The sequence below is a fragment of the Copadichromis virginalis genome, linkage group LG22 (assembly GCF_057382275.1).
Source record: "Copadichromis virginalis isolate Kocher_CV1m ecotype Utaka linkage group LG22, C_Virginalis_male_GT1.1, whole genome shotgun sequence".
NCBI lineage: Eukaryota > Metazoa > Chordata > Actinopteri > Cichliformes > Cichlidae > Copadichromis > Copadichromis virginalis.
Window position 1 is genome coordinate 4,630,075 of NC_140638.1, and position 9,302 is coordinate 4,639,376.

The following is a 9,302-nucleotide window of genomic DNA, read 5'->3' on the forward strand; positions in this document are numbered from 1 at the left end:
CAGGGAGTACAGTGGGGATTATTTTTTTTAATCAGAGCCACAAGAAACCAATCTTCCCATTTCCACTGTGGTGTTGTTGCTGCAGACACAGATAAGAACTGTTCTGAGCACAAATATTACGTCAAAATAGACTGTACTCTTATGAAAAGAGTGGAATTTTGTTCTATATTACATATTTAAAATTAATTGACAGGCATTGCATTACTCATATTTCATCTCATCTCAAAAATAAAGTTTGCCATACCACTACCTTCATTGGAAAACAGATTTGTGCCCTATAAAGCGACGATCCAAGATTCGTGAAATGCGGGAGAGTGTCAACATGTCTGTCCTTGGCTGGCCAAACTGCCCCCCTGCTGCGCCGCTCTGTGTGCACTGTTTGCTACACCCTGTCAGCTCCCTGTCGTCAGGCCCCGCTGCCTCCTGGCCATTCTCACTCGTTAATCATGATTAACATTCAGCTGGAAGCCATTCATTACTGGCTAGGTCCTAACACCTGTGGTTCTGGACCCCCGACACATCTCCATCAATTCCCCCGGGCGAAGGATAAAAAGAGGGAAAGTACAGAGAAAGACAGGCCAAGAAGTAATCACACATCTATTTAAGTCATAGGAAGAAAAGTGTTTAGTCATCCTAGGCAGAGAAAATGGTTAGATGTGCTCAAAGCTGCTCTAAGACCGACGTGCACTGGCTGCTTTTTTTAAATTAAAGTTGCCAGCACTTGTGTTTTGGCACCATGTGTTATTTTCTTGCAGAAATGTGAAGAAAGTCAGGCAGTTTTTCGACACAGATGTTGATAGACGTGACTGTTTTCCCAGAACAGTATTCCTGTCAGAGTGAAAAAGCCTCTTAACATGTATGTCATGGGAAAACAAAACTCTGCTCTGAAACTCAGAGAAAAGAACATCTGGAAGAAAAAGAAAACTCATTACTATTTGTCATGTTATTGTGTAGTTGTGTTAGAATTTATTAAAAAGCACAGTTGTTCCTCAGGTCTGCATTTTGTGAATTTCACTTAGAGGAATGACAGGTAGCATTTAAATGGCATAAAGAATAAAATTTTTAAGCTTTTAGCTGCCACTTTAGTCCTGGATGACTGATAATGACTGAATGCAAGTTAAAATTGCTCAAGGACGCTCGAGAAGACAAAGAGAGCTGAGAGTTTTAGATTTTTAGTCCATGGACACATCCATTAGTGTAAACAGACAGCGGCCAGGTAGGCAAGGTAAACAGGTCAAGTTACTGGCAGCTGCAGAGCAACTCTCAAACAGACCTGCTGGCAGCTTCTAAAGGACTGGAGTGATATTAGCGGGTCCATGTAGCGGAAAGGCAGGCAAGTGTAATAAATGCACCAACTGGAGATGAAAACCAGTTTGATTTTACTGTTCAGCTGCTTTGTGTCAGAGACCACAACCCCCCATCTCTTTTGGACCAAAGAGTGCGAGGGTCTCCCTTAACTCATTCACTGCCAGCCATTGGCAGTGAATGAGTTAAACCCATTGACTCATTCACTGCAATTGACGGCTATAGACGTCAATGGCAGTGAATGAGTTAAGATACCTGGCCACTGAGGTGAGATCTCCATGTCTCATAGACCGTGTCGGTTTGGATTCACATTTCCAACTCAGGCTTTAAGCCATATGTCAGGGGCTGGGTCTGTGACTCAGCATTTAGAGTTCATCTTGAGTTCTTATATTATATTGAATATAATGTTAGTTCTTGTGTTGCCATTATCAGTTAGGATTTAGCTGAGTGTCAGCTGTTTTCCCCATGTGTTTCCACTGCCCCCAAGTATCACCTGTGTATTTAGTCTTTGTCAGGATGTCTGTTCTTCTTGTCTAGTCGTGTACCTCGTGTTGTAGTTCTCATAGTTTCATAGGTATTAAAGTGTTCATAGTTGTTTCCCAGTTTTCCAGTCTCATCACAGCTTATGTTTATCTTGCCTTGTATTTATGTTTCTCTTGTATCAGCCCAATAAAGCCTCACCTTTTGTTCAAGCTCACCTTTTGTTCTCTGTCTGCATTTGGGTCCTCCACTCACGCTCCATACGGTCTGCCCACAGACTGTGAGACCACATTTTTTGCAGGCCAATGGCTGCAAGCTGCCCAACAGGGAAGAGGGGGCTAACTTTGTGACATGGTGCAAAGACTGTTATTTTTTTTACTTTCTTATGAACTTGTTTTAAGTTTGTTTTACATTGTTTCACTATCTGTGGATACCAAAGGTAGGAAGGCAAGCAGTATTGCCAGCAAAAGCTTTGAACCAGCATAGCACCTGCTGACTGTTATTGCTTTTTTTTAAAAATATGATATAAACAGGTTCTGCAACAATTTGTCACCTAAAAATTCCTCCTGTGCAGAAAAGGTTCTACCCCAGAATGAGCAGGCGAAAACACCCCAAAGAGGGAGATATGAGAACGGTGATAGTTTCTGTTTCATAGACACACAAAAAAGGTGGAACCACAGATTTGTAAAAACTATGAAAAATTGCATGTAAATATATTTAAACATGCAAAATGCAACAATTCTGTGAAGAAGTTGATGTTTTGGAAGAGCTCAATGTCATTAGGTCACATTTCCACCCACTCACCAACTTTTAATGAGCTGAGATGCAAAATGTATTTAGTGCTACTATTAATATTTTTGTAAAATGATGGTGCAGAGTTGCAGGGTGGTGGTTAGGTTATGGCATTCATTGACTTACCAGTTAAAGTCATTATTAGTTGTGACTTCATGCTTGGATTATTCTAACTCGCTATCTTAATGAAAGTCTTCAGTTGAGCGAAAATACTGCAATGAGAATACTAACAGACTAGAAACAGCCCAAAATTCTCCCATATTAGCTTCTAGGTTAAATTAAGTTGAATTTAAAATCAGTCTCACATACAAAATCTTGCCCCATCACCTCTGGACCACAACAAGAACAACAACATCTCATGCTTGACCCTGAGATGTCATCTGATTGTTTGGATTTTCTTTCTAATATGTTAAATATCCCAATTCTTTGATCTTTGGGCTGAAGCAAGAACAACACTCGGAGTATAAATACTCAATCAACAATCTCTTTATTCCATACAATTCTCATTATTCCATACAACACTTTGAGTATAAACGTCCGGATGGGAGATGTGGACAGGAGGGTGTTCGCCAGATTTCGAAGTGTCTGGCAGACACCCTCCAAAGTCTTAAAACCTAAACATCCACTTTCTTTCTCTCTCTCAGTGAGCCGAAGTTATGACGTTGGCTTCCTGTGCAGTATGTTCTGTTCTTTCTAATCAGACAAATAAGGCCATGATTCTCTAAAAAACAGTATAATGCATCATAAAACAGTGTAATGATTTCACAATCTTTATTCCAAGGTGGCCTATAGCCGTATAATGATTCAACAATTCTTTGATTAGAAGTATAAAGGTGGCATAAGATAGTATAATAACCTCACAAATATTACAGAATCTTTTCTTAGAAAAGGACCTTCAGATGATTGTTGTTGTGAATTGGTGCTATATAAATAAAGTAAATTGAACTGAACTGGGTTACTGCTAACATTTTCTATGCATCCAATACTAAAAGAACATTTATAGGTAGTTTAGCTACAGTAATAAATTAATCAATAAAGCAGAGTGAATGGGGTGATACATCCAATTGGCCTGTCCCATTCATTCAGGCTCAAGCAAAAGCCAATAGTTTGTGCTCATGTGATGCCATGGACCCTGTAACAGTCAGGGTTGTTGTAGTTCTTTGCATTTCTAGCATCTCAGATTCCTCGAGCCCTCTGCGTTCTCTTGTTCTTCCCTTTCTTTGACCTAATGTTTGAATTATTCGCTTATTACAGTTATTTTGAGCTTTTTGAATATTAGTTTGGGGGGTTTTGTTTTTATTTCCTGCCTTGATTTCTTTCCCTCCTTATAGATAGGTGGAAACCAATAAGATCTACCTGTGTCACCTTTGTTATGTCATATAAGTCTAATTTTGGCCTCATCCTTGTTTTTGTCCTCCTGCATTCCTGTAAAACAACACACTATAATTAAGGTGTCACAATCCACCAAGGCCAGATCATGCAGTGCTCAGAGAAACTGAATAAAAAATAACAAGAGCTACATCTCAGACTCTAAAAAGTTCACGACAGTGCAATTTAAAAAAAAAAAAAAAAAAAAAAAATCAGACTGAACAAGTATGGCTTTTCCAGGTGAAACTCTTGTCTCTCTAAAAAAAAAAAAAAAAGTACATGGCAGCACAGCTTAGGTTTACAAAGTTGAACAAGCCACAAGACTTTTGGAACAATTAGACAGACGAGACAAAGTGGAGATGTTTGACCATAATGCACCAACGCTATGTTTGCCACAAACCAAACACACATATCAACACATATCTCGCACCAACTGTCAGCAGTGGAGTGTTGATGATGTGGGCTTGTTTTGCAGCCACAGGTCTGGGGCACACTTGCAGAAAGTGAGTTGATCATGACTTCAGCAGTAAGTTTCATTAAGAATATATTCTGCTGTTGTCCCTACTGCATCTGTATATGATTTTTGTTTTTTGGGGGGCGGTTTCTCTGACAGCAAAAGAGAACTTTGACATGCAAAATATCCTTTATAAAAGTGGCACACTGGGGCTTTAAAGTTGCATTTCATTAACAATGTTTTTTTTGTCAGCTTTCACAGAAGCTGCATAATTTACATATAAAGTCATGTTCTCTTTTCTCCTCAGGGTCAGTTTAATTAGCAGGTTTGTTTGAGGCTTTTCTTGGAATAATGAGGAACACATTTGACACCTGTGCCCAGAATGATTGATTGCAATGAAGTCATCACAGACACTTTAAGACATGGGCACAGACGTGGGCACAAAGACCTTGTAGCTTGGTCTCTTTATTTTTTCAAAAATGCCAGCTGATTATTTTGAGGCCACAGCTTTTAATAGATGGTATAAAAAAACAAATTGACTTGATTTTGTGTGATGAAAACAAGTAATGTGAGAATATTGAGACAACACAAGACAAGAGGCAGCACATTTTGCTCCAGTATACACATGGCACCACTGTAACAAATCTCTCCATTGTTCATCTATTTTTAAAGCTGCTTGTCCAGGTTACAGGCATGGTGTCAGCTAAGAACGCAGAGCAGCAGGTACGTTTTTCCCCTTTAGCCTCCACCTAATACATTATACAACATATACAAAAAAACATGGCAACACCATCGCCAAACTGACAGCACAGATATATCTGGAGATTAACAGGATTGTGCAGAGGTTTGCACTCCTCGGATGAAAGGAGACTCAAGAAAAATTCTCTTAAGAATTTCCTGAGAATAAAACATTCTTTTGTTCATTTTTCAAAATATGAGTTCAACACATGCATATACACACGCACACGCACACGTACACACACACGGCTGCTTTGTGGCGTTCTACAGGAGGATAAAAATCTCTCATTTGCTGTGCATCCAGGAGCCCATTATTACTTCTTATGGGCAGAGGTAAACCAAATGAGACACATTCCTGTACACAGCCCATATTTAATCTGGTGAGAGAAACAGAAAGAGCGAGCTGATATGGAGACCAAAATGAATCCCGGACATCAAGAGACCCTGGTATCTGAAGGATCTGTTTCAGGATTTTTTTTTTCCCCTTAAGTGTGTTCAAGGGTAAAAGCTGCTGGGTACAGCCATCGAAATTACTTATTAAAATACTCAGCTTTTATGTGGGAAATATTTTGGGCCTTGTATTGGTTTTTTGTTTTGTTTTGTTTTTTTAATGCTGGTTTATTATATGAATGCATTGAATGAAATGAATGAAAACCCTTCCTTGAATTGTAATTGGCCAATTTTACGTTAAGATCATCCATACAAGCTTCTAGTGTACCTGCTATTTTCAGATTGTCTCTGCAAGTACCGTAATGTCTTCTTATACGTATGCCTCTTCAACCTGTACCCTCTTCTGTACCCTTCCACCTCATTTTCATTTCTGGGATGTCGCTGAAGTTGCAGAAGGACAGATTTGCCGAGTGGGTCAGCAGTGAGTGAAGGTTATGTTTATGTGGTGAAAAGAACACATGTGGTTTCAATGTGCAGTGGCTCGGCACTGGATTGCACACAATTCAGGTAATTTCCCCTGAATGTTCACCCTCAGATCCCTCAGGAAGTTAGAGTACAACTCCACATTATCATTCTTACCCTAGGTGAGAATTCATGGTGCACAACCCCGTGAATGCTGAAAAGAATGCGAACATGCTCCCAGTCTTTGGATGTGGAAACTCTTGAATTGAAAACTGCTCGGTTGTAGCAGGAGATCATGCTCTCACCAAAGAGACAATTCAGTTAGTCAGTAGTCAGGTCAATTTTAAAGAGAACCTGATGTTTGCTCTTCGCACAGGTTTGAGGTTCAGGGCGAATCCACACAGTGCTTAATGCAACTAGGCAAGATTTCCAGGAAAAGATCTAAAAATAGCCACCATGTGAGTGGCTGTGGGGAAACTGGAGGAGATGATGTTGAAGGGGATTCAGTACTGATGTGAATATGTGTGGTTGTCCAGATTTTATTCCAGCTCTCACACTATGATGGTTGGGATATGCCCCAGCTTCCAGGTGACCCTGAATTGGGCACACGGTTAAGAAAGTAAACTGATTAATACCCCCCCCCCCCAATTCTTTTTTGGCAATCTAAGTGATATGAAAACCTCATATAGCTGGGCACAGCTTCTTTTATCTCATTTGCTCCAAACATCACTGAGGTCTGAGTGTGTGATGATACAGTAAAGTCACTGATGCAGGCCCTTTATCTCACAGCTCTGTTTCCCTCCAGCTATGTGCCAACCATTAATTGAAAACCCCATTTTCTAAAGCGAGAAGAGTGCAGTTGCAATTTAGAGGAACGACTAGTAAATAAATCACTAACCCATATAAAAGAATATATAACTATTTTATCATCTGCGTTTTCCTCCTACTTCAGGCCTCTGAACTTTTTTTTTTTTTTTTTCACCTAAAGCAGAAATGTTGTCTCAAATCTGATCAGTGTTGAGATGTTAACTCAAAGAAATTGAATGCAAGCTTATGTTGAGCATTACAAACAAACAAAATTTGTAACCTGTGAGAAAAGAGTCGGGACATTTAAAAAGGCAGTAAAAACTTGGAATATATAATACAAAGCAATGAATAATAAAGATAAAACCTATTTTCCATCATTAAATCTTCCAGCTGGATAAAGGAGCCGATTCCAAAACGAGCATCATGTTAAAGCATTTCCACTGGTCAAGAATTCCACCACAACAGATGGATATGGTAATTAAATTTGTCTTTAGCTGAGGGTTACTTTAACTCATTGCTCTTTTATGAATGTTGATGAGAATTAACTCATTTTTTTGAGAATGAGTGTTTTGTGTCCACCAGGTGACTTAAAAGCTCTGCAGAGGTGTGATAAAGAGAAAATGCCTCAGAGGGGACTTCCCTAAATCCCCTGAAACGTGCTATAAATGTTGAAATGGTGCACTTATAGTGGAGAAGCAGTGGGCAGGTGTCCACGCCTGTGTGTGTGTGTGTGTGTGTGTGTGTGTGTGTGTGTGTGTGTGTGTGTGTGTGTGTGTGTGTGTGTGTGTTGTAATAACTGCAGCTGCCCCGGGCCCTGAGCCCAGAGGAACCAACAACACAATCAAAATCATTTAATATGGCAAGCTCAACTAATGAAGAGTTTTGTTGCAAAAGAAGACATCTGTCGTTCGGATTAGCATGAGCGCCGTACTCGTTCTGTACACATTTGTAAATTTATGTTAAACAAGTTCACGATGCAACACAGCATATGTGAGGCAGTCAGCTCCACTAGCTCTACTTTTGAAAACTAAACAGAATTAGGTGAAGATATTGAAATACACTTAATAAATGTCACATTTTAAATTAGATTTTTTTCCTTGTCTTCTTTGCAGAGCGGAAGATTTGCTTTTTGTTTAGGAACGCTACAGCAGGTCTCCTGTTTGAAACAAGGTTTTCTATACCATCCAACCTGGGAACTACAAAGCATATATATTCTTCACTATATAAACTATCATCAACTATTTTTCAAAGCATAAAAAGAAGATTTGGCCCGCTCAAACTATCGATTAAGCCCTAGAACAGTTAAGAGCTGCAGTTGCACATGTAACAATGTAATTATACGGGATTTTCCATCTCTAGGTTTGCAGAAAATGTTCCAAAATGAGAAAATATCCAGTGGGCAGCCGTTCTCTGGGTGAAAATGTCTTGTTGATGTCGGACGTCAGAGGAGAATAGCCAGACTGGCTCATCCTGATAGGCAACTGTGACTCAAATAACCTGTTGTTGGAACACGTTGGACCTTGAGGTAGATGGGCTCCAGCAGCAGGAGTGCCGCTCGTGTCAGCTAAAAACAGCAAACTGATTGCCTTGTATTAACAGCTCAGGCTGGTGGCTTAGAAATATTTCTATGCCATACGTTGGGCCCCTCAAGGGTCACAGATGCCAACGGATTTAATAACCTGATACACAATAAACTGCATAATTTCCTTAGGGATTAATAAACAACATTTCAACATTATGCACTCCACACTGTATATAAATGCCACTTGTTTTACACATATTCAACTCTGTATATTTTATATATTTTATTGTTACTATTATTATTTTATTTTATTTTTTTACTATTTAATTTGTAAAAATGTGTATACACACACACACACACACACACACACACACACACACACAGGAAAATATTTAGTATACACATCCAGAAATGCATACACTATTATATATTGTACATATATTTATTAGTTTCAGGTTGGCCATTCTTGTATTTTGCTTGTTTGTGTTGTTGTGTTTGCACATCTCTGTTGCTTGTGGGGCTCGCACACAAGAATTTCACTCGCATGTGCTGTGCCAGTGTGCCTGCACATGTGATGTGACAATAAAAAGTGATTTGATTTGATTTGATTTGATAAAGTATTTGGATTCTGAATGCCAACTAAACATATTCTAAATGTCACAGCTGATTACCTGTGTGTTGTTGTGATTATGCCCATCCTGTTTTGAACACAGTGTACCCATCTTCTGGTGGCTCGCTTCACAACACTCAAACTAGTTCCTTGAACAACCATTACTAGACTTCAATCCAATAAAGCACCTTTGAAACGCAGAGGAATTGGAGTTTTGCATCATGACAATTCTAAAGCAGCTATGTGATGCTATTGTGTCAATATGACCAAATTCTCTGAGGAATGTTAAAAGCATTGTGACTGATTTCTGCCATAAAGAATTATGGTACAAGTATTTATAGCAATTGATTTTCATCCACGACATTTGAGCCACA